At 39.0% G+C, this 23,588-nt stretch overlaps 2 long non-coding RNA genes across 4 annotated transcripts in view; one reads left to right on the forward strand and one right to left on the reverse strand.

The window, feature by feature from the left end:
* LOC110260285 overlaps positions 1–231 on the forward strand; it is a 492,008-nt gene extending 491,777 nt beyond the window's left edge. For both annotated transcript variants that reach the window (XR_002343281.1, XR_002343284.1), the window contains one exon: positions 162–231. This is a non-coding gene — a long non-coding RNA (uncharacterized LOC110260285). The remainder of the gene's footprint in view (positions 1–161) is intronic.
* The window catches only part of LOC102167557, a 293,103-nt gene that overhangs the window by 231,155 nt on the left and 38,360 nt on the right, over positions 1–23,588 (reverse strand). For both annotated transcript variants that reach the window (XR_002343278.1, XR_002343279.1), the window contains exon 3: positions 2,019–2,051. This is a non-coding gene — a long non-coding RNA (uncharacterized LOC102167557). The remainder of the gene's footprint in view (positions 1–2,018; positions 2,052–23,588) is intronic.

A 23,588-nucleotide genomic window follows, 5' to 3' on the forward strand; every position in this document is an offset into this window, starting at 1 on the left:
GCACTGATCACTATCTCCTATGTAAACCATATAGTTTTAGACATGTTTCATGCTCAATAACATATAACATTAACATTAAGAAATTACCATTTGGTGATTTAAACTTTGGAATTTGAATATGCATATCAACTATAAAATCTGTAATTGTTCATGTCTTTCAGCCATATCTTCTTATACTTTCTGCGAAATATTCTACCATCTAACTGGAGATGCTGAGTGAGGGCTGCCAAGAAGGTTTTCAAATCAATATCTGAACTTCCACCTTGAGAAACCGGGAGAAGGACAAATTAACTCAAGACAATCAGAATAAGGAAAAATAAAGATTAAAAAGCAAAGATAAATAAAACTGGTACTGGACGATAAACAGGAAAAAATGAACCAAAAACTAGTTCTTTGAAAAGATCAACAAAATTGATAAACAAATAGCCAAATCAGCCAAGAGAAAACACAAATTACCAGTTTGGGCAGTGAAAGTAGAGACATCCCTGAGACTTTATGAATACTATAATCACAGTAAGATAATATTATAAAAAATTATACACCTGTCAGTTTAGCAAGATAGACACAATACACAAAGTTCTTAGAAGATCTAATTACCAAAGCTCATTCAAGAAAAAAATATATAACCTAAATATTCCTCTATCTTCCAACAAAGAAAACTTCAGACCCAGGTAACCTCATTTGTAAATCATGTGAAATGCTCACAGAAGAAATAATGTCAATGTTCTACAAACCTTTCCAAGCAGTAGAAGAGGTGGGAAAATTTCCAGTTCACTTTATGATGTTTAACATCATTAGTCTTTAGGAAATGCATATTAAAGTCACAGTGAAATACCACTATACACCTTTTAGAATGATGAAAACTCAAAAAACCAACAGTAACAACAAAAACTGCCAATACCAAGTACTGATGAGAATACAGACCAACTAGAATCCTCACTCACTGCTGGCAGGAAAGAAATGGTAGACACTTTGGAATACAGGTTGACATTTTCTCACAAAGTTAGTACTTACCATATGTTAGGAAATTCCTTTTTTTTTTTTTTTTGGTATTTTCCCAAGAGAAATGAACACCTATGCTTTTGCAAAAACCTTTAGGAAAATATTACAGCTTTATCATAAATACTAAATCTGAGGACAAACCAAATGCCCTTCAGCTGGTGAACAGATAAACAAACTATGGTACAACCATACAATTGCATATCACTCAGCAATAAAAAGGAACAGACTACTGATATGAGCAACGAGATGGATGAATTTCAAATGCATTATGCTGAATCCAAAAGCTACACACTGTCTGACTCCATTTCTGTGCTATTCTGGAAATGGCAAAAACAGAGGGACAGATATCTGGAGAGGGACAAGGCTGACTCAGAGGGGCACGAGGGAAGTTTGGGGTGGTTGGAACAGTTCTATATCTTAACTCTGCGGGTGATAACACAACTATACATATGCATCAAAGCTCACAGAATTGTACATTTTAACAAGTGAGTTTTACTGTAAGTAAATTATGTTTCAATAAAGCTAACTGAAAAGAGAATAACTGTGGAGATAATCATAAATAAGTGTATACCTAAAGGCCAAATTTTTGGTACTTAAAAATGTTTTAATTCACCTAAAAAATACACACACCCCTTGATGATTACTCCCATTTCTTGGAGTATTTGATACAGATATTAACAAAAAACACATGGAGATATAACAAATATGTCTACTATGTCATTGTTTGGAATAGGGAAAAATGAACAAATTAATGTATTAAAATACAAAGGACTAAATGACACCATCAGGCAAATGGTTAAATAAATTATTGTGTGTGTATACACATGCCCACCCACCCCACACATATAGAATATGCACTCTGTATATACTACACATACACACTGTGGAATATTGTGTTAAGACCGAGAATAATGTATACAAATATGACCCCCTTTGGAGGTTAAAAAAAGAACAGAAGAAGGGGGAAAAAAAGAGGCATAAATTGTTAGCAGGGAAAAAAGGTATAAAATACATACCTGATGACATTTCTTACTTCAAGGGGGGCTGATCTGAAAGAAAATGAAAGGATTATAAATTTTTACATAAGTTTGTATATTATTTGACTTTATAATGATCACAAATTGCTTATGTGAATGAATAGATCTAACATAGTAATAATAATTAAATGAAACATCTTTCTGAATACCATACCAAATAGAGTCGATATTAGTGACGTTAATGCATCTTGATATTTGGTGAGCGTTAACTTATTTAACTTATTCTACAACTGGTAAGTAACATCATGGTCAAGGGCACAGACTTTTGAGCAAGATCTTTCAGTTCGAATGCTGGTTCCACTACCATGAGCTGTGTAACTTTAGACATATTATTTAATCTCTTTGTGACCTATTTTCTTCCTCTATTAAATGGGGATAATAGCAACAGCGTTTACAATGGAATACTACTCAGCCATAAAAAAGAACAAAATGCCATCTGCAGCAATATGGATGGAACTAGAGACTCTCATACTAAGTGAAGCCAGAAAGAGAAAGAGAGGTACCACATTATATCCCTTATATCTGGAATCTTAATATACAGTACAAATGAACCTTTCCACAGAAAAGAAAATCAGGGACATGGAGAACAGACTTGTGGTTACCAAGGGAGAGGGGGAGGGAGTGGGATGGAGTGGGAATTTGGGGTTAATAGATGCAAACTATTGCCTTTGGAATGGATAAGCAATGAGATCCTGCTATATAGCACTGGGAACTATATTTAGTCACTTATGACAGAATGTGATAATGTGAGAAAAAAGAATGTATACATGTATGTGTAACTGGGTCACCTTGCTGTACAGTAGAAAACTGACAGAACACTGTAAACCAGCTACAATGGAAAAAATAAAAATAATTATAAAATAAAATAAAAAGCAAAAAAATAATAACAGTGTTTAACTCACAGGATTTTTGTGAAGATTAAATATTATAGGAGTACCAGTTGTGGCACAGCAAAAACGAATCCAACTAGGAACCATGAGGTTATGAGTTCAATCCCTGGCCTCGCTCAGTGGGTTAAGGATCTGGCATTATCGTGAGCTGTGGTATAGATTGCAGACGCAGCTCGGATTGGTGTTGCTGTGGCTGTGGCATAGGTCGGTGGCTACAGCTCCTGTTAGACCCTTAGTCTGGGAACCTCCATATGCTGCAGGTGCAGCCCTAAAAAGACAAAAAAAAAAAAAAGTTGTATGTGTGCTAGTATACATAAAGAGCTAAGTATTACCTGATACAGAAACACTCAATAAATGATTTATTAGTAGTAAAATGTGAGATTTCAGCTCATTCTAGAATCTGAAGTTAAGGTCATGATTGCTTCCACCAGATTATCAGAATCTAAGCGAGTCTCTTTGTCTTTATGAGTCAAGGAAAAGACAATAAAAAAATCCATATACACTGTAACAGAACCACAGTACTAAAATTGTCTTTTCACAAAAAGGTAAAAGTACTCTTTACTCGTAATATAATCCTATATATTAAGCCTGACACATTTTCCCTTTTCTTCACCTCCTTATCCCAAATTGTGCCCAGGTGCAGAAAAGGATTTGAGTTAGAGGAAGGGAATTCACTGCCATCTAAACTCCATATGGTCACAAGAGATACCAGAAAATGAAAGAAGGTTCAGTCAAAAAGACACTCGCAGTAAAACTGAATTTTTAAAGCTACATCTGTCATATTATTTGTGCCACATGAATCATTTGGTTGCAATGAGGACAAAAGGAACTCAGTGCTAGGACTGCAGGATGTGTGTGTGTGTGTGTGTGTGTGTGTGCGCGCGCGCACGCACGCCTGTGTGTTCGCACACGTGCCTTTTCCACAGAACATATGTTATCCCACTTGAATTCTGCTAACGGTGAAGTTGGATCATGTAATAAAATACAGTGATACACAATCAAAATGTTGGGGTTCAGTCCTCAGCTGAAGAAAAACATTTGATTTGAACTCTGATTCCACAGCTTTGTGGGCATGTTCCAATGATTGGGGGAAAAATGTTCTTATCTTTTCCTAATTAGCTCCTCTTCTATCCCCTCCTCCCCTTGCTTATGGCATTCAACAACAAGAAGGGAAACTTTGCAGACAATAAATGCAGTCGAACCATGAAAAAAAAGAAAGAAAGAAAATGGCATCGCTCTGCGACTCGCATGGTGTGGCTAGAGCGAGGCAGATCCTGGAGAGTTGGAATCCTATCATCCAGAGCATCTGCAGCCTCCTCCTTGGAGAGCACATACTAATCATCTCTCTTCATGGTCAGTAGCCACATAAGGACAACACCAGACGATGCCAGTGGTTTTGGTCCTGTAGCATTTATATGCTTCCCTGCAAAGATGGTCATGCCAGATAATATTCGTCAACCTTGTCCTTGGTCTTCTCTCCTGATTGAGGCAGATGTTTATTTTCCATCTGTACTATATGTCAGTGCAACTGCAGCCTTCATCTGGCAAAGGGTGCCTGTAATATTATGAGGCCATCACATAAGCTGCTGGAAAGATTACTCTGGTGAATAAAATCAGTTTATGGCTAAAAACATTTATTCTTCATTTTGATAAGCTCTTAACAAATGGAAATTTGCTTTCTTACACTTTTGCCAAGCATAGGACTATGTTTATTTCTCGCTATATGGGTCACGAAGGATTCCCAGCTGTTAGCTAGAGTCAGTTGTGCATTGCTGCACTCAACAACATCTGTTTCACAAAAACAGTATCCAGCTTTTAGCACTCAAATGGAGGTTATACCATATGCCGGCAGACCACTTAGTTTTTACCTTGGGAACTAACTTTACTCTAGTCAAGGTAACAGAGGAAAAGCTGAATATTTAAATGTTACCCGGCTTCAGTCACATCTTCATGTGTGCTTGTCATTTCCAACTATATATAGTAAAGTTAGTTCCAAGCATATACCACAAGCTGTTCCTCTGTTTAATTATTAATTGGAAGAAAGTTTGTTTGCAAAACAGTTGAAATGTATTTTGTGATAGACGCTGATGTTGAAAGTAGTGCCATAAGGTGATTTTGCAAAGAGAGCAATCTGTTAAAATGTCGATTAATATTAGCTACGGACAAAAGCAAATCAGGCTTATAGCCCCTAAGTAACACGTGACATTATGGAAAGCCACAGAATAGCAAGTATTTTCTTACATTACAGAATAGTCTTCATTGCTGGACTTTTGTCTTGGTTCCCTTATTTTTGCCTATTATACTTTTTAAAAGAAAATAGAAAATAAAACTTAGGTTTCCAGTTTATTTTATGAGAAACTTAAGCTTTAAAAAAACATATATTCAAATGCATACTGGTTTTCAAATGTACATTCCTGTTATCACCATCCTTAATTTTCTGCAAAGGCCCTTTTCAAGTGCTATAATGCTACAACCATATGTAATGATTACTCAGAGAAGTCCATGATTGTCCCCCCTGGGCAGAAGTTTTAGTTTTTGAAGGTTTCTTTGATGCTGTAATAAATGCTAAGAGAAGAGATTTTCCAGAGTCAAAACTTTAATTATGAGTCTAGAGCATCAAGAGGGCCTTATCTGGATCTCAGCTGGGGAACATCTTAAATTTCCTGATTTCTTTTCAAAGAAAGTGAGAAATATGTCCATCTGGGGGCTGATTCTCCATAAAGACTCCAGACAACCAAGTTAGAAACCATTCATGGAGTTCCCGTCGTGGCCCAGTGGAAATGAATCTGACTAGTATCCATGAGGATGCAGTTCAATCCCCGGCCTTGCTCAGGGGGTTAAGGACTCATCCCCGGCCTTGCTCAGGGGGTTAAGAACTCGGTGTTGCAGTGAGCTGTGGTGTAGGTAGCTGATGCAGCTTGGATCTGGCGTTGCTGTGGCTGTGGTGTCGGCTGGCAGCTATGGTTCTGATTTGACCCCTAGCCTGAGAACCTCCATTGGCTGCAAGTGCAGCCCTGAAAAAGAAAAAATAAAAGGAAAAGAAACCATTTAGTACTATTCAGTAACAACCACAACTAATTACTAGGCTGTCTGGATTTTCCACCTGTGAACTTGCATATAAGATTATAAATCCATCTCTAGAATAACTGCATGACTAAACAGGAGAAATAAGGTGAGTTATTCCAAGTTTCAACATTGGTTACCTTTTACTTTAGAGAAATTCCGGTTTCAAAAGCTAAGTCAAGGCAAGTCCTGGATAGAAATCTATTCATGTACATTTTGGCCCCCTCTGTAGCTGAGCCCCTCCCTCCTCTTCTTGAAATTTCCTGAAGTTATCTATCTTTTGAGTTATAGCCAAGGAACTTCACTTTCAACTATTTATCAACAAAACTTTTCTGAAACATTTGCTAATATATTTCAATTCCTCCCCCTTTCCAGAAATAGTTTTATTTTTAGAGGTAACTTTGGAAAGGAGCAATAGTAAAGATGAGAGTAAGAATAGTAATAAATGATGAATAACCCTGTCCGCCAACAAGTACCAAGACGACAAGTGTGAGTGTCAGCTGCCTACAACTTGACAACTTTGATTATAGTGGCTAGAAATCCTTACATAGTCATATCTAATGAAGCCAAGGCAGGAAGAGCAGGTAGATCCGGCAATGGACTCAAAGCAGGATCTGGAAAACAGAAATCAAAGTCATTCTATCCATCTCTCTGAGGTTATGCAGTCTTTGCTTTTCACAGCCTGTGATACACCAAAAATACATAAGCATGCACTGTAGAACATGGCTGTGCAAGCCTTGACTCTATGCAAATTGGGTCTCTAGTGCTAATGGGGTTCTGATTCAAAATTCCAAGGAGAGAGAACCTGATTGGCCCAGGTGGAGTCATGTATTCAAGACTGGTCTTTCCAGAGGTCACAGCCCCACTGACCCCACAGAAATAACATTGAGAGAAGCTTATTCCTTCACGAGGAGTAAACAGCTTTCAGGAATGAAGCCTGTGGACCAAGAGTGCACTACAGTGCCTGTCTCATATACCTCTACCCTTTCTCAGAGGTGCTAATGAGCACTGAAGTGTCCAAAGCCACCTTGAAGAGATAGCTCAGTGGCGTGGTTGAGGATCGTGACCTCCACAGTCCCACCAGCTGGGAATGGGACTTGGCTCCAGCACTCTCCATGTGACTAAAATTCAGTGGCTCGCTCTCTTGGCTTGTAAACTGACGACTGCATTCCTCATGAGCTTGCTGTGATGATTAAGTGAGTTGTAAAGCTCTTAGAATAGTGCCTGGCATACAGTAAAAGCTATACAAGTATATATAAGTATTGCTTAGCAAAGATAATAAAAATAAAAGTACTGTAGAAATAGAGAAAAATACTGGTTTCTGGGTAACATAAAATATATAACTATTTCTTGATCATATTTGGCACTTGTTTGAGAAAGCTATAACCTAAGAGACTGATACCATGAAAGGCCGTAGAGTATAAAGAAAATCAGTCTATGAAACGTAATTACAATGAAGGGAGGAAAGAGCTTAAGATCTAAAATTTGAGAATCATTAAATATATTTCTTATCTCATTATAAATATGACAGGATGGAATACTGACTTTGTATTTGTTCTCAAGCATTCTTAGTATTCTGTGGGCACTTGATAAAAGTTAATAATAGTAAATGTCATCAGTTAAATTTTTCTTGCTGATCAAAAAAATACACAAATCTTACCTCTCAAAGAGATTTTTTTGTTACCCAGATACACGGTTTTCTCCTGACTAAAGAAGTACACAGGGGATATTAATTAGGTGAAGGATATGATGTGGAGAAGGGGTTGGGAGTGATGCCTAGAGAGGAAACAAAGCCTGTCCATGTCAGAGAATGCAATTTAATAAGCATTACTCAAGTGCTTATACTGCAGTTGGCAGGTTGATAGGTAAATCTGTTTTTTATTTGCAATACATTAAAATTACCTCTTAAGATGTCTGTCTTGCTCACATGCCATAAATTCTTAGAGGGCTGAGGCTGTGCCATTTCATCATACTCACCCCCTCTTCTCAATACACTTGAACATAGAAAGCAATCAATGAATGTGTATTGAACTAAACTTGATGTACAACTTTACAGGAGTCCTAACCTGAGAGGTCTTAGAAGGACATCCTGGAACATCAACAGCAGGCCACAGAGGATGAGGAGGAAGTAGAGTCTATCAGTTGCCCCTCAAGAAGGGTCTCATAAGCATGACAAATCCTAGTTTGATTGAGATCAACCAAACAAGCCTATGATGCTAATGATTGCCCATCAGGAGAGGAGCACAGGAACAGGAGTTTCAAAGTAATGGCATTGCTCAACATCTTATCCTGGAGACTGATACTCATCGTGTGGGGCAGGACGCCAACCAGGGATCAGAATTTTAAGAGCCCCTGTAGAGAAAGTGACATGAGCTAGGCAGAGTATCAGAGCCTCAGCCCAGAAAAATACTCTTCGCATTTAAAACCCAGTCAAGGGGAGTTCCTGTCATGGCACATCAGAGATGAATCCGACTAGGAACCATGGGGTTGCAGGTTCGATCACTGGCCTCACTCAGTGGGTTAGGATCTGGCATTGCTGTGAGCTGTGGTGTGGGTTGCAGAGGTGGCTCAGATCTGGCATGGCTGTGGCTCTGGTGTAGGCTAGCAGCTACAGCTCCGACTGGACTTCTAGCCTGGGAATCTCCATATGCCGCAGCTGCGGCCTTAAAAAGACAAAAGATAAAAACAACAACAACAAAAAAAAACAAAAAAAAAAACCCCACAATCCAGTCAAGGAAATAGAACCTTAACCAGAAAACCTAGGAAGATTTCCAGTCTGAACAAATACCACAAGATTTGAGGATGATTAAAACTGGCAATTTCATGGATGGCTGGGATTGACCCTGGCTTGAGAGAGAGAAGCCTTACAGGGATATAAGAGCCTGCTAATATTCTGTTGACCCCCATTCTAACCTATTCCAGAGCCAGATGAATTGGGTTCTACCTACAGAACAATGAGAGGAGCTAAGGAAGGCCACAGCTAAGGAGATCACAGAGTAAGGCATGGATTTGGTCTCAGAGAAGTTGACGAATGACATCAAAGGGGACATTTATTCCTCTTCAAAGGCAGGGCAATATGTAGAGACACTAGGAGAACACCAGCCAAGCCAGCAGAGAGGGCAGCCAGTACATAGCCTGAGGTCAAGATTGTTTATACTGTGGCTCAACTGTTGGTTAAGATGGGACAGTAAGAGATGGAGAAGGAAATGGGGCAGAGGTGTGGGGGCAGACCACTAGTCCTGGAAGGAAGTGATCACATGGCATTCTTGGCCTCCTATGTCAAGATCTGCATGGCAACCTCATGACTAGGGTGTAACTCAAGCAAGACAAAACCTAACCTTTAATTCCTCTTGGGGCGATCTTACTCAACTTGAGGCACCTACTGCATAATTAACCTCCTCTATGAAAAAAGTCTCCTCTTCATAGTACTTTTTAAGCCGTGTTATAAAGATAGATGAGCTCTTCAAATGGAATAAATTTAAATGAAAAATACTAGCAATGAACACATTGCAAAGGCTTCAGAGATCTTGTAGAAGTGAAATCTTTCATGTTTCCAAAGAGTCAATGCTCTTGATTCTTAAACTAATCCTCCTACATTTCTACTGTTTACTGAATTCAAACAGTTTTGGGGTGGGAATGCAGTATTCTCAGAATTGTGTTTTAATATGTGAGCCAGTAAGGACATTCTCAAAGAAACCACTTAGTTACTATACATTCATTGTCTTGTACTGATTTATTTTTTAAATTAACAATCAGCTGCAGTCAAAAGAAAGGATGAGAAACAAAATCTAAAATAACAAGACTCACTTTCTAGGCTTTTGAAAAGAACTCTGGGAAACATTAGTCTTCAGCTGTTAATTGGAAATAATCTTTATCTTTGATTATTTTTTATCTTTGATTATTATTAAGATCTTTATCTTAAGAAGATCTAACAAAATCATTTCCTTCCATCTTCCATCATGATTCTGCAAAACTGAGCAAATTTAGATTTCACCATTAACAAACTAGGACTAGAGTGTGTTGTTGGCTTTCTTGGCATATTCTACTCTCAGAAATATAGAAAAGCCTCCAAATGTTCTTTTGGCGTATATAATTCTTCTTCCATTTCCCTTTATTCCACAAGTATTTAGAGACAGAATGACCCTGTAAATCAGGGAAGATTTGAAAACAAAAGGGTTGTTACTAAGTAATTTTCTAGGACAACTGCCATGATTGGGATATAGTATTGTCCTATTTACAGAGCACTTTGAGCCTATCTCTTACTATCCTAACTGTAGAGAATGGTTTACAAACCCCTTTGACAACTGACCCCTTTCAATTGAATTAAAGGTGTTTTTCCTCAGTCCCCATTTGAAAATTACATATAAAGAACACAGTAGGAGTTCCCATTGTGGCGCAGCGGAAATGAGTCTGACTAGGAACCATGAGGTTGCGGGTTCGATCCCTGGCCTTGCTCAGTGGGTTAAGGATCCGGCGTTGCTGTGGCTGTGGTGTAAGCTGGCGGCCACAGCTCCGATTCGACCCCTAGCCTGGGAACCTCCATATGCCATGGGTGTGGCCCTACAAAACAAAAAAAGAACACAGGAGTTCCCTGGTGGCCTAGAGGTTAAGGATTAGGCATTGTACCTGCTGTGGCTCTGGTTCCATCCCTGGCCATGGAACTTCCACATGCCACAGGCACAGCCAAAAAGAAAAAAAAAGAAAGACAGAAAGAAAGAACATACCTTTAGGAACCATGTGAGTTTTGATCCACAGACACAAAGGTTGCTAAAGATAGTTATAACAAACACATTATTATTATTATTATTATTTTTAATGGCCACACTGTGGCATATGGAGATTCCCAGGCTAGGGGTTGAATTGGAGCTGCAGTTGCCAGCCTACACCATGCAACACCAGATCCGAGCCATCTCTGTGACCTACACCACAGTTCACAGCAATGCTGGATCCTTAACCCAATGAGCAAGGCCAGGGATCAAACCTGTGCCCTCATGGATACTAGTCAGATTTGTTTCCATTGAGCCATGATGGGAACTCCAACAAACATATTCTTGAACCTCAACACAGTCACCTGTTCCTCTTTCCACATATATGTTCAGGGGATAACACTGAGACCTCCCTGGACTTGGGCTATATTGATCTGCATGACCCATACACTTCATTGCCTCATCAGTCTGTTGTCCAGTGAGCAGACAATAGAAAATATAAGAGCGGATGACACCTAACACATCCATGGGGAGAAGCTAGTTCTTCTCCATACCTGAGCACCTCACGGAGGGCATTCCATCACCCCCAGCCCCAGTTCAGAATTGCAGGAAGCTTTCAGTTGCTTATTTTCCCACCTCCACCTTTTGAACTGAATTTTAAAAGAAAAGTCAGTTTTGTTTAAAGCAAAAGCACCATCCTGGATTATCTAAAAATCTCCTGGGAAGCTGAAGCTCCAGGGTAGGTGGTGGCCACTGTGACATTATCCAGGACACGAGCTCTGATTATGACTGTGCTCTGGAAGCAAATGCTCAAAATGCAGTAGTAGTGAGTTCCATGAAGAAATGCTTAGCTAGAAGGCACGTTTCATGCACAGACTGAAACCACAAGAATCCTGAGAGCTGCAAATTCTCATGTCAGTGACAGACAGCTGAGGACGGTGACACAGCAGCCACTCCGTTCCTCCTCCCATCCGTCCTCTCCCTCTGACTACTCCTCTTTGCTCACAGGGCATGGAGACCCTTCCTTCTTTCACATACTGGCCCAATCTTCGACCTTCTCTCGCTGTATAGAGTCAGATGGCAACTGGAGAATAATAATTAAAAAATGCTCAAAATCATTAGCTACTAATGAATCTTTTCAAGCTAAATTTGTCTCAGTGGGTATGGTTCTGGAAACACAGAAAGCAAAATGTTTCATAGTATTAATCCTGCTTGGAGTTCCCGTCGTGGCTTAGTGGTTAACAAATCCGACTAGGAACAATGAGGTTGTAGGTTTGATCCCTGGCCTTGCTCAGTGGGTTAAGGATCCGGCGTTGCTGTGAGCTGTGGTGTAGGTCGTGGTTGAGGCTCGGATCTGGTGTTGTAGCTCCAATTGGACCCCTAGCCTGGGAACCTCCATATGCTGTGGGTGCGGCCCTATAAAAAGACAAAAAAAAAAAAAAAAAAAAAAACCACAAAAAAACTTGCTTCTGTCATAAGAAGTACCTATCTGTATACTCTGTTCCAGTGTGGTTAAGTTCAGTTAAGAACCAAACTTTCATGGACCTCTTGCTCTATGTGGGAACCCTTGCAGGACACTGGTATTTCAAAGACACTCCTCATCTATTCTTGCCCTTCGGGAACGCTCAGCCTGCTGGGGGGTTACAACACCACCCACAGGGTAGAGAAGGCATTAGACATTCTACAGAAAATTCAGAAAAACTCTTTCTTATGAAAGTGAAAATACTTCTGCTGAATTGTTTAGTATCACTTCCTCTTTTATTGGCATTTGAGGGGTGTATGTGTGCATGCACACCTCATAAAAAAATATCATGGGGACTTTCTGAAGAAAGAGAAGAAATGAAAGAACTTTGTGATAAACAGTCCGTGAGTTAAAGAATCCCTAATTTTCCATGACGCCCTGGGGCCCATGAATTGATGCTTCGGTCTGGGAGGAGGCTAGCAAGCCCTTCTAATCTGTAATGAAATCATCCTTCTAGACCAATGGTCCTTCCTTTGTTTGAGATCATTGGCCCATGATCATCTCATGAAGCTAGAAATCCTCTCCTCAGGAAAAAAAGAAAAGAAAAAAGAAAAAAATTCTCACCTACTTTTTTTTTGCAGAATTAGAAGAAAATTTTTCTTCTCCAAAATTTTATGAAGAATGTATGGACTTCCTGACACCCACCCATGGAGTCCTATTTAAGAACCCTTGTTCCACACTGAACTCCCACAAGGTAGTGAACAGGTGGGGTAATGTCATCATATTCTCGTTACTCCCATCTGCTGGAAGAGGGCCTACAAAATTTTTTTAACAAATGTTAAATAGTAATAATAAAATTGATATTTATCATCTAGCATTTATTAAATGACTACTAGCTCAAAAGTTTTTTCTAAGCTAACTACAACAAATTTAATCTTCACAACAACCTTTTGACGTAGAATTTATTAGCTCCCTTTTATAGATGAAAAAAAAATCAGTCAGCAAGATTGCCTAAGAAATGATTGAATTAAAGTCCTTTCCAGGTACCTTAAACCTGGCAGACCAAGGTTTAAGGTTGTATATTTCTTTAAGTACTTCTTAAGTACTTACCTAAATTTAGCTGGAAGATAGAAACTCAAATTTCCCATAAAGAGAGAACTTCTGTCTTTCTAAAATGAAGTAAATACAAAAAAAGAAGAAAGAAAGAATGCCATGAAGTCCCAGCTTTCTCTGTCCTATAGATTACAAACACCAGCAACTTCCCTATACAGCTTCTCATTCATTCCTTATTATTAAAAACAAAAAATTGTGTCCTATGATTATCAAGGCAAAGTTCCAAATACCTAAGATAAACAAATCTCACTATGGAGCTAATTTTAAAGGTGGATCAGATTTTTCCAAATGGACCAACTAACATTTCACTACAGAGAAATGTTTATTATTATTTGATTTTTTACTCCAACTTGCTTCTCAATTGGTATTTTTATTACAATTTGCTGTTGCCCTATTTTCCCCATGTCTAGTTCTCCATTACTTTCATTTAATTCTCTCTCATCTATAAGCTTGATGAGCTGTCTATAAAGAAAGCAGGAAAGATATTAAAAATAAGAGGATTTTCCAGGTGGGTTCTCCCAAGCTCTCGGCTCTCTCATTAGAATAAAGATTTTACAGTTACATCTGCACCGTTCTTAAAAAAAAAATAAAAAGTTTTATAAAAGGGGAAACTATAAAAGGGTCCGAGATATGTCATCACTCTTCTGCCATCAGTATCCAGATGTGCAATGGCCTTAGAAAATGGTACTAACAGCCATGGTAAGATTGAGTCTGAGAGCACTGGAGCAGAACACTCCAACTCCCTTTATAAAAGCATCCCAAGCATCTGATCTTACCTGTAAATAGTCCAGGCTAAAAGTATTCATTCCATATTTATATATTGTATTACATTGTTGAGATTCAATTAGTTAATAAGAATGAAGAACACACAACTAATCATTAGTCTCTAAACAACCAACTTGTAGCTCACACAAGGGGAGAAAATCCATTCCATCTCACGTTGCTGTAAAATTGCTCTAGGAGTATACTTCTATTAAAATTCTCTAATGTTGGAGTTCCCTTCGTGGAGCATGGAAACAAATCTGACTAGGAACCATAAGGTTGCGGGTTCCATCCCTGCCCTTGCTCAGTGGGTTAAGGATCTGGCATTGCTGTGAGCTGTGGTGTAGGTCGCAGACATGGCTAGGATCTGGCATTGCTGTGGTTCTGGTGTAAGCTGGCGGCTACACCTCTGATTAGACCCCTAGCCTGGAAATCTCCATATGCTGCAGGTGTGGCCCTAAAAGGACAAAAAAAAAAAAAAAAAAAATTCTCTAATGTTTCATAATTGAAAATTAGAGAAATGCTGTCTAATATTTTTCTATCTGTAAGTATGAAGATCTGTATGGAATTGTTAAATAACTGAGTGAGTGACTAAGATTATGGCATGAGCTCTGAGTGTTCCTGTTTTCAGAATAACGTCACAATACTTTTGGATTAAGAAAAATTAACCACACAAAATCAGCCCAGGATGGTTTAAAATCATCTTTCGTTTGGCCTTTTGTCTTGATCCACTTGCTATGGAATAGGAAGGACAGGAAAAAAGACCCCAAAGATTTAAAAATGGAAAATTTCTGGAGTTCCCATCATGGCTCAATGGAAACGAATCCAACTAGGAACCATGAAGTTGCAGGTTCCATTCAGTAGGTCAGGGATCTGGCATTGCCATGCGCTGCGGTGTTAGGTCAAAGACACAGCTCCTATACTGCATTGCTGTGGCTATGGTGTAGGCCGGACGCTACAGCTTCAATTCAACCCCTAGCCTGGGAACCTCCATATGCCACAGGTGCAGTCCTTAAAAAGAAGCAAAAGAAAAAGAAAAAAAAAAAAGGGAAATTTCCGTATAAATTAGAAAATTGATGTTTGAAGTAATACCCATATCGGGTTACTCAAGATGTGGTTCCAAGGCAAATGGTGCATCTGCAAGCAGCCACCTTGGTTCCTAGGTTAAGTTAGCATCATTATTTTCTCAATGGAAAGATAATAAATCAACATCCTGAAGAAAAGAGGACAATTTTCTATTATTAGCTTTCTCATGGGAATCAATTGAGTCATTCAAAGGGAATTCTGTGTCATGTTTATACCATTAAAAGTTATGATTACCTACTTAGAGTAATCCTTCCTTACAAGACCTACATATTGCTAAGAGTGGAATCAAGATAACTACTTTCGGAGCAAGGGCCTCACTGGCAAACCCACCACATATCCATCTAACTGGAGATGGATACCAAGTATCATCTAGGTGCAAGGCACCCTGCACATATGGGAGACAGAGCAGGAATGAGACAAGTGAGCCCTTTAGACCAAGACACCCATTAGGGGAGATGCTTGGTAAACAGGTCACCAGATAAGCAAGGTAATTTCAGTAGGTAACAGGGTCTACTTGGAAAACGGCCTATGGTACTGGGATAGAATGTCTATGGGAGGCTAAACTGAATTGAAAACAGGAAAAGACCTCTCTTGAAAACTGGATCTGAGTTGGACCTACAGGATGATGAAATAAAATTTATAATTTAAAGGTGAGAACCATGTTGTATAAAAAGTCTTAGAAATTCACAATGCATATCAGTGAATTAAGCATCATGAGCAGTCCTGATTAATTTACACAACTTATAATTCTAGTATTCCTTGATACACAGCTGTAAATGCTCTTCTGGTCTATTCTACTGATTTGTCTCACTATTCCAATGCCAGTAAGAAAAATAAGTGGATCTAAGGATGACCTGACCCCCTTGCTGTACAGTGGGAAAATAATAAAAAAAAAAAAGAAAGAAAAGAAAAATAAGTGGGATTACCATTGTAATGCTACTATCTTTTAGGGAAACTACATCCTTAACCCACTGAGCAAGGCCAGGGACTGAACCCGCAACCTCACGGTTCCTAGTCAGATTCGTTAACCACTGAGCCGTTACAGGAATTCCCCTCATTATGTTCACAGGAGTTTATGATTGATTTCAGTTAGAATTCACATATTAAAAATTGTATATCTGCTAATTAGAAACTTTGTATTTACTTTGTTTATTCAGCTCTGTTTTTATCATAGTAAGAAATTCAGTTTTCCTTACATAATTTCTACCCATTTTTGTTAACTAAATCCTAAATGCTTTACATTTTGATTGTTGTTAGGAATAGAATTATTTCCAATTATTTTTAGGTTATTATTGCTAATATAGAGCAATTTAAATTTTTTTTTTTTGTAATTACAGTTGACCCTTAAATAACGTGGGTTTTAATTGTGAAGGTCCACTTACACACAGATTTTTTTTTCAATAAATTAATTCTATAGAACTACACAGTCCATGATTGGTTAGATCTGCTAATGTGGAATTGCAGATAGGAGAACTAGAGAACCTGCTGTAAAGTCACATGCAGATTTTCAACTGTGCTGTGGGTTGGTGTGCTAAACCCCTGCATTGTTCAAGAGTCAATTGTACTTCATAACCTGTCACATTACTGAACATCCATATTAGTTCTCAAAGTTCTTAGAGTTGATTCCTTTGTGTTTAACAAAAAGAAAAATAATAAAGATATTTATCAGCTAATTTCCAATACTTCTTTTCATTATACTTTTTCCTTGTCTTATTAAGTTGGATAGAATTTTCAAACAAAATTGTAAAATAGTGTTGATAGTCAATAACATAGGCCTTATTCTTAATGCATAGCATATGACTAGGGATTATTAATGAGCAGGAAATACAGGGTAAGATAATAATGTGGGGCTAATCTGCCAACGAGTATTGGAGTATTGTCTCTTTCCTCGGATCGCGTCCTAATTGAAGTTGCTTCATAAAGCAGCAACATTACCTTTGTCAAGCAAGAGGGAACTCAATATGAGATGATTGAAAGAACCTGATAAATACAATTTTCTGATCTCTCCAGCTACTCTCAGACATCCTCATTGCAATGATCGAGAGTCTACATATTCAAATCTGGGCATTAAACAAAAACACTCGGGTTGTTTCCCATCTTCCAAAGAGTGCTCCATAACTAAGGGTGCATGTATGCCTTTTCAAGTGTGTCATGAGTGCATGAGAGCATAATGGTGGAATACTACATACCACTCTCCTAAGTCAGGTCTTCATTTTTCATAACCTGAAGGTAATACATGGTATCTCTTTCAACATATTATGCTCAAAATCTTTGTTAAATACTGCTTCCATAAAAATGTCAGAGTGTTTTATTTTAAATATAAACCTGACTGAATGCCCTGGCGAACCCTCTAAATATTCACCTGTCTGCCGGGTTAACTTAAAGCTCCTTGATGGAGCTCTACCTGACCTGATGCCACACCTTGCTTTTGCCCCTGTTTCATACTTTCCCTCTCACCTACGCTTGCAGTTCCTTGGCCACGCCCACCAGTGTACATACCACACCTTGGCTGAAGTCTCTGCCTGGAACACCTTCTCCATCTTTGCCTACTTCTATTAGACTCAACAGAGGTGGTACCTCCTTCAGGAAGCTCTTCTCAAGTCATGTTCACTTTATCCGTGGTCCAATAAGACTAGTGCCGCTGTCTATCACAGCATTTAAATTTTTAGGAACTGGTGTTATTATGTCTGTCAACTTGAGGTCAGTGACTGTGTTTTATTTTGTATTGTATTCTCTGTTCATAGCACCATGCTTGGCATATAGAGAGAGCTCAATATACTTCTAAACCAAAAAAAGAAACAAAAACAAAGATGTTTTAAAAATGAATTGTTAGATCTACTGTCTCTTTTTAGGGGTTCTATTGCCATTTATGCATTAGGAATCACACCTGAATCTTCTAAGATGTTATTATTTTATGACATGTATTTCTGAAGTTTTTCCCTCTAAATAAGGTCTTAAAATGTTTCCCCTGTTGATTAAATTCTTGAGGGAAATATTACACTTGCTGTAAGTTGCAATCACATTGCTTTTCCTAAAGTAGAAAACTTTTAAAAGCCTTTGTTTAAAGAAAAATGAACAATTTAAATGCAATGTTCATAACATTTCATTTTAGATAATGATATGTAATCATTTAATTTAGTCACAGCATGTTAATATAAAAAAGGTTACATCTAATTTGGGCACTAATGTTCAATGTATTTTAGGAAAATGGGATCTGTACAGGTAAAATGTAAGAGCATTTCTTATGTATCATGCTTATTAGTGCTTTACCAAATAAACTTAATCCTCAGAAAACCTCTATTATTTGAATGCCATTATGCTAATTTTACGAATGAGGAAACTGAGTCTCAAACAGGTTAAATAACTCTTGTAGTGAAGTATTACTTCGCTTTTTAGTCCAGGAGTTAGATTTGCTGAAATAAATGAGCTTGTTCATTACCATCTTCTACTTCCTCCTTCTTACCTCTGAAGCCTCCCATCCTATACCCTAAGAACTTCCCTCTTTTTCTTGTCACTAGGAACCTTAATGATAGAGATGAAAAGGGTTAGTTTATGCAACGAACCCTTAAGAAATCAGATAGGAAATAGCATCTGCTATGCTAGTTCCCTCTAGGAATGCCTTTGTGAGTGACAGGCGGCCTCCCACCTCCCACCACCTCCCCACCACCACCACCCCCGCAGCTCTGAAGAGCAGTCACTCTAGGATAATGCATTCACTGGGTCCTTTCTTCATGAAAGGTCTTTCTTTACAAAACATATTCCATCTCCCCCATACAGAGCTCAGAGAGCCACAAGTTTTATCCATCTGAACATAGTTAAGAAACAGAAAGCAATAAAAAATATTTGACCCTGTTTGGGGACATAAACAGAAGAAGCCATTGGAGCTTGCTCCCTTTGCTGATCTATAAACCTCCCTTGTCCCTCAGGGCACATTCACTCCCATGCGGCCACTGCTGCCATTGCTTTTAGCCAGTTTCTTGGCACCCTTACAAAGCCCATTTCACATGAATGGCAGGAAATTACCAAGAGAAAAGCGGTCACTCCTCTCAGATATACTGACAATCTTAAGAAATAGCAGCAGAGAGGCAAGGAAGACACCTGGAACTGCAGCCACAGGTAAAATGTTGCTATCAACCAGGTAACTGTTTCAGAAGTGTGTCCATAGTCAATACATGAGACTGACTTTCAACTAGAAAGTCTCAACTAAGGATGCTATAAGAACAAGAACTTCTGGCCAGTGCTCCCTGCTTTGGCTCAGGATTCAACACAACAAGTCCCCACTGGAGACAATAGGCTGAAATTTCAGGAAAGCGGTTTAAGCCCAAGTATAAAGCAGATCTTGAACAATCCTGCAGTATTACAGGTGAGGAGTCATAGCAGATGACAAATACGTTTAATTAAACAGGGAGGCAAATGGTCTCAAACTGAAGCTTGCAATGAACCAAGCCATAGACATTAAAGGCAAGGTCTTCTTGGACCTGGTTTACTTTCCTCCTTTCTCAACTTTGATTAAGGCTAAGTAGCTTTCCTTTTCTGTTACTGTATACAATTTAAGTGTGTTGTGCTGTTCTAAAGTAGCTGTTTGGTAAGGTGTGTACACATGTGTTTGAATGTGTTTGTGGTTAACTAATTCTTTTGTGGCAAGGAACTACTCTCTCTGATGAATTGATTTCATTTAACCAAATTAACTCTGTTAGTTACATAAAAGATTAGGCACTGTTATCTTATACTGGTATGCAGAGAGTTACAGAGAAGTATAAAGTGTACATCGAGGGCCAATTATGCATGAGGAACTACTGATAATTATGAGAGCTGGTTAATATTTCTGAATTATTAAGTCTGACAGCATAATCCTGCTTTCTGTGTTGTTTAGTCTATTGATACCAGATGCTTAATGCATAGTAAAATGTGACAGTGCAGTGGAAGTTAATGCTCTTCTACAAAATAAAGGAAATGACTGTGTGGAACATGAAATGCAGAAGGCAGAAGCCGAAAGTAGAATTGGTTTTAAACAGAAGGGTGGCTGAAAGTCTGAAACCGTATTAAACTTCAAACACTGTAATATCTTCTTTCTGCATGCAGTGGAGGTTAGAGAGCTGCACCACGACAGCTGGTTAGAGACTGCCCCTTCCTAGTGTCATTGGAACTTTCCCACCTGCGAGGACATTATTTGGGGGTTATGGGTCATTTGCTCTCCAGCTGATGTTCAACATGGGTTCAGTGAGGGTGATGATAAGCTTTGTCTCTAGAGTACTCAAAACCAGTTTCTACAAAGCAGCCTCAGAGATAAGTGAGAACTATGCACCTGACTAAATATGTGTGTGTGTGTGTGTGTGTGTGTGTGTGTGTGTGTTTTAATGCTAGTTATAAAATTCACTAAGTGACACTAAGGAGAAAAACTCACAAGGGCCTAATATGATATACTATATAGATGATTACAAGAGTGGATCAATATTCCTGAATTATTAACTCTGACAGTACAATGACGTGTTTTCCTTTTTTCTTGCGTTGACACCAGATGTTTAAAGCAGAGTAAAATGTGACCGCAACATTTTCTGTACTTGTGGCTAGAAAACCAAAAAAATACATGCTATCATTGCAAATATAACAACATACACAATGTCTAAGACAAAACAGATGTCTTCTTCAGGATTTTCACTCTCATTTAAAGGAAGCGAATTCCCCATAGAAAGTACAAGGGAAATTTCTATGACAAATGAGATAGCATTTCATCTCTTGAATGATAAAATAAGTCACTTTGGTGCATTGGTATTATCATCTGCAGAGGTGATGGGATATGCTCGCCCCCATGGGCTATGATCTCAAATTCTGCTCACATAAATGGCAATTTCAGTTGCTATCAACCGTGGTCAGTGAAATCTCTTAATGATGGTAGCTCAGTAAAGACATAAAATATGCTAAGTCTATTTATGTGTTATTATTGAGCTCTTAAATAATGGTACTAAGAGCTAAACATCCTACATGTATTAACTTCATTTTTATAGTACCCCTGTGAGGTGGGAACTAGCATTATCCTCATTTTACAGGTATAGAATAGACATAAACAGGTCAGCAAGTTGCCCAATATCACTCAGATACTAAATGGCAGAACTGACATTTGATCTCAGGGAATCTGGCTTCTGAGGCCAGCACCTTCACTCCTCCCAGTCCCTCCCATTCTACTCTCTCCCTTACCTCAAGCCTAACTTGTTGAGGACATAAAGTCATGGCTCTGGCTGATAGGGTGAGGTTGAAAGAAAGCCTCTAATAGAAAAAGGAAATAAAAAAACCTGCAAAGGGAGTTCCCATTATGGCTCAGTGGTTAATGAATCTGACTAGGAGCCATGAGGTTGTGTATTCGATCCCTGGCCTTGCTCAGTGGGTTAGGGACCCAGCATAGCCACAAGCTTTGGTGTGGGTCGTAGGCACAGCTCGGATATGGCATTGCAGTGGCTGTAGGCCTGCGGCTATAGCTCCGATTGGACCCCTGGCCTGGCAGCCTCTATGTGCCGCGCCGCGGGGGCAGCCCTAGAAAAGGCAAAAAGACAGAAAAAAAAAAAAAACACAAAAAAACCCTGCAAAAGAATATCAGAGGCAGAGGCATATATTACTGTACACTCTCATTCTTTGGGTTTGTTTTTTTTTCTTTTTACAGCCCACCCACGCCATATGGAGGTTCCCAGGCTAGGGGTCAAATTGGAGCTGCGGCTGCTGGCCTATAACACAGACACAGCCACAGGATCCAAGCTGTATCTGTGACCTACACCACAGCCTATGGCTAGAGAATGAATATACCTGAGAATCTGCAGAAATCTTAGAGAAGGCTTTGGAGTCCCACTAGCCAGGGAGTTGAAATGCTGGAGGCAATTTCCACAGGACCCCCCCGGGGCCTTCCCTGACAGACCCTCCCCCACCTCCTCTGCTTGAGCTCCTCTCTGAAGGCCCTCGATAACAGTATCTGATGCACACTTTGAGTTGTTTTACAGATGCTAAAACCACCACCGAATGGAAGAAATGAACTACTTGAGGATCGTGAGTAGCCCCCAGACCTACTGGATTGAAGCCCATAAGGATTGAAAATGTTAACCCCTGTGACACCACCCTGTTCCCTCACCAGCAACCAGCAAACAGTGCATGAGCTGATCACATACTTGGGCCTCCTATCCCTTACCTTGCCTTTAGCAACACTTTGCTCAAACCTATCCAGGAGTTTTGAGCACTAGCTGCCCTGGACTTCTTCCTTGGCGCCCTGCTATAAACGCTGCACTTTCCTGCACCACAACTCAGGGTCAAGAGATTGGTTTTACTGCGCGTGGATAAGCAAACGCAAGTTTGGTTTGGTAATAGGTAACATAATTGGGAGAGTGGCCCCCAGCTAGATGGAGTCTGGGTTCTATCACTAACATTAGGAAGATACTACAGTTTGTGTAGATGGTGTTTAGAGATTTGGAAGTTTTAGGGCACGTAGAGAGGACGAGCAAGAAGGGCAAACTAATGATTAAAGTTCCATGAAGAAAAAGACAAAGAAGAAGAGACTCGGGATATTTGAGAATTAATTGCCTCTCTCTGTGAACTATTTTATTTCTAATATATGTAGTGGCACAGTATACTGGGCACCAACTACTGAATTAGGGAGAGTCGTATTTTGGAATTCAGTAGTGCAGTGGTTCTCAATGCTAGTTAAACATTATATTCACCCATGACACTCAAAAAAAAAAAAAAATACTAATGCCTGGGGTCATTCAAAGTCAATTGAGTCAGAATTTCCAAGTACTACTGGGCACTGATACTCTCTGCGCTGTATTCCAGGCACTGAATGGCTCTAATGTCTAGATATCATTGAGAACTACAGCTTGAAGGAATGATCTATCAGGACCACAAGTTTCAGTGGAACATATTAATTAGGCTTTCTGCTGATCATCCTCTAGCATTCAGAGCTTTAACTATTTTCATTAATTACGTATAACTGTAATCTGGAGAACTAAAATACTTAGACAGAGAAACTAATTTAAGAAGTTCAAACACAACTTGGTTTGCTGAAAAGTTGCTTGCAACAACTTGAGTATTATTTTAATCATCTCTGTTATTAAAAAAGGAAAGTGCAGGATATAACAAGATTCTATGCTTGGTTCTTTGATAAAATAAAGATAATGCAAGTACTATCTTGTAAATTTGGATGTTTGAATCACTGGCAAAGTTAAAGGAGGTTATAATTGGAAATCTGCACAAATGCACAACAAAGTTTGAAAGTGGATATCTTCTAGAGGCCGATGATACAAGCAGTAGAATTTGCAACAAGAAAGTGTTTTCCTTAGTTAGAAAAAAGTTAAATATAATTTCTCCCCTTTATATAAACTGTATTACCTAGTGCATTATCTTACTAGTTGACAACTCTGAGATGAAGTAAAATATTCAGATGTTAATCTGTTCTTTCAAGAGGACCTTCAAGCCTCTTGGGACGTGATGT

This window comes from Sus scrofa, chromosome 4 (assembly GCF_000003025.6).
Source record: "Sus scrofa isolate TJ Tabasco breed Duroc chromosome 4, Sscrofa11.1, whole genome shotgun sequence".
Lineage (NCBI taxonomy): Eukaryota > Metazoa > Chordata > Mammalia > Artiodactyla > Suidae > Sus > Sus scrofa.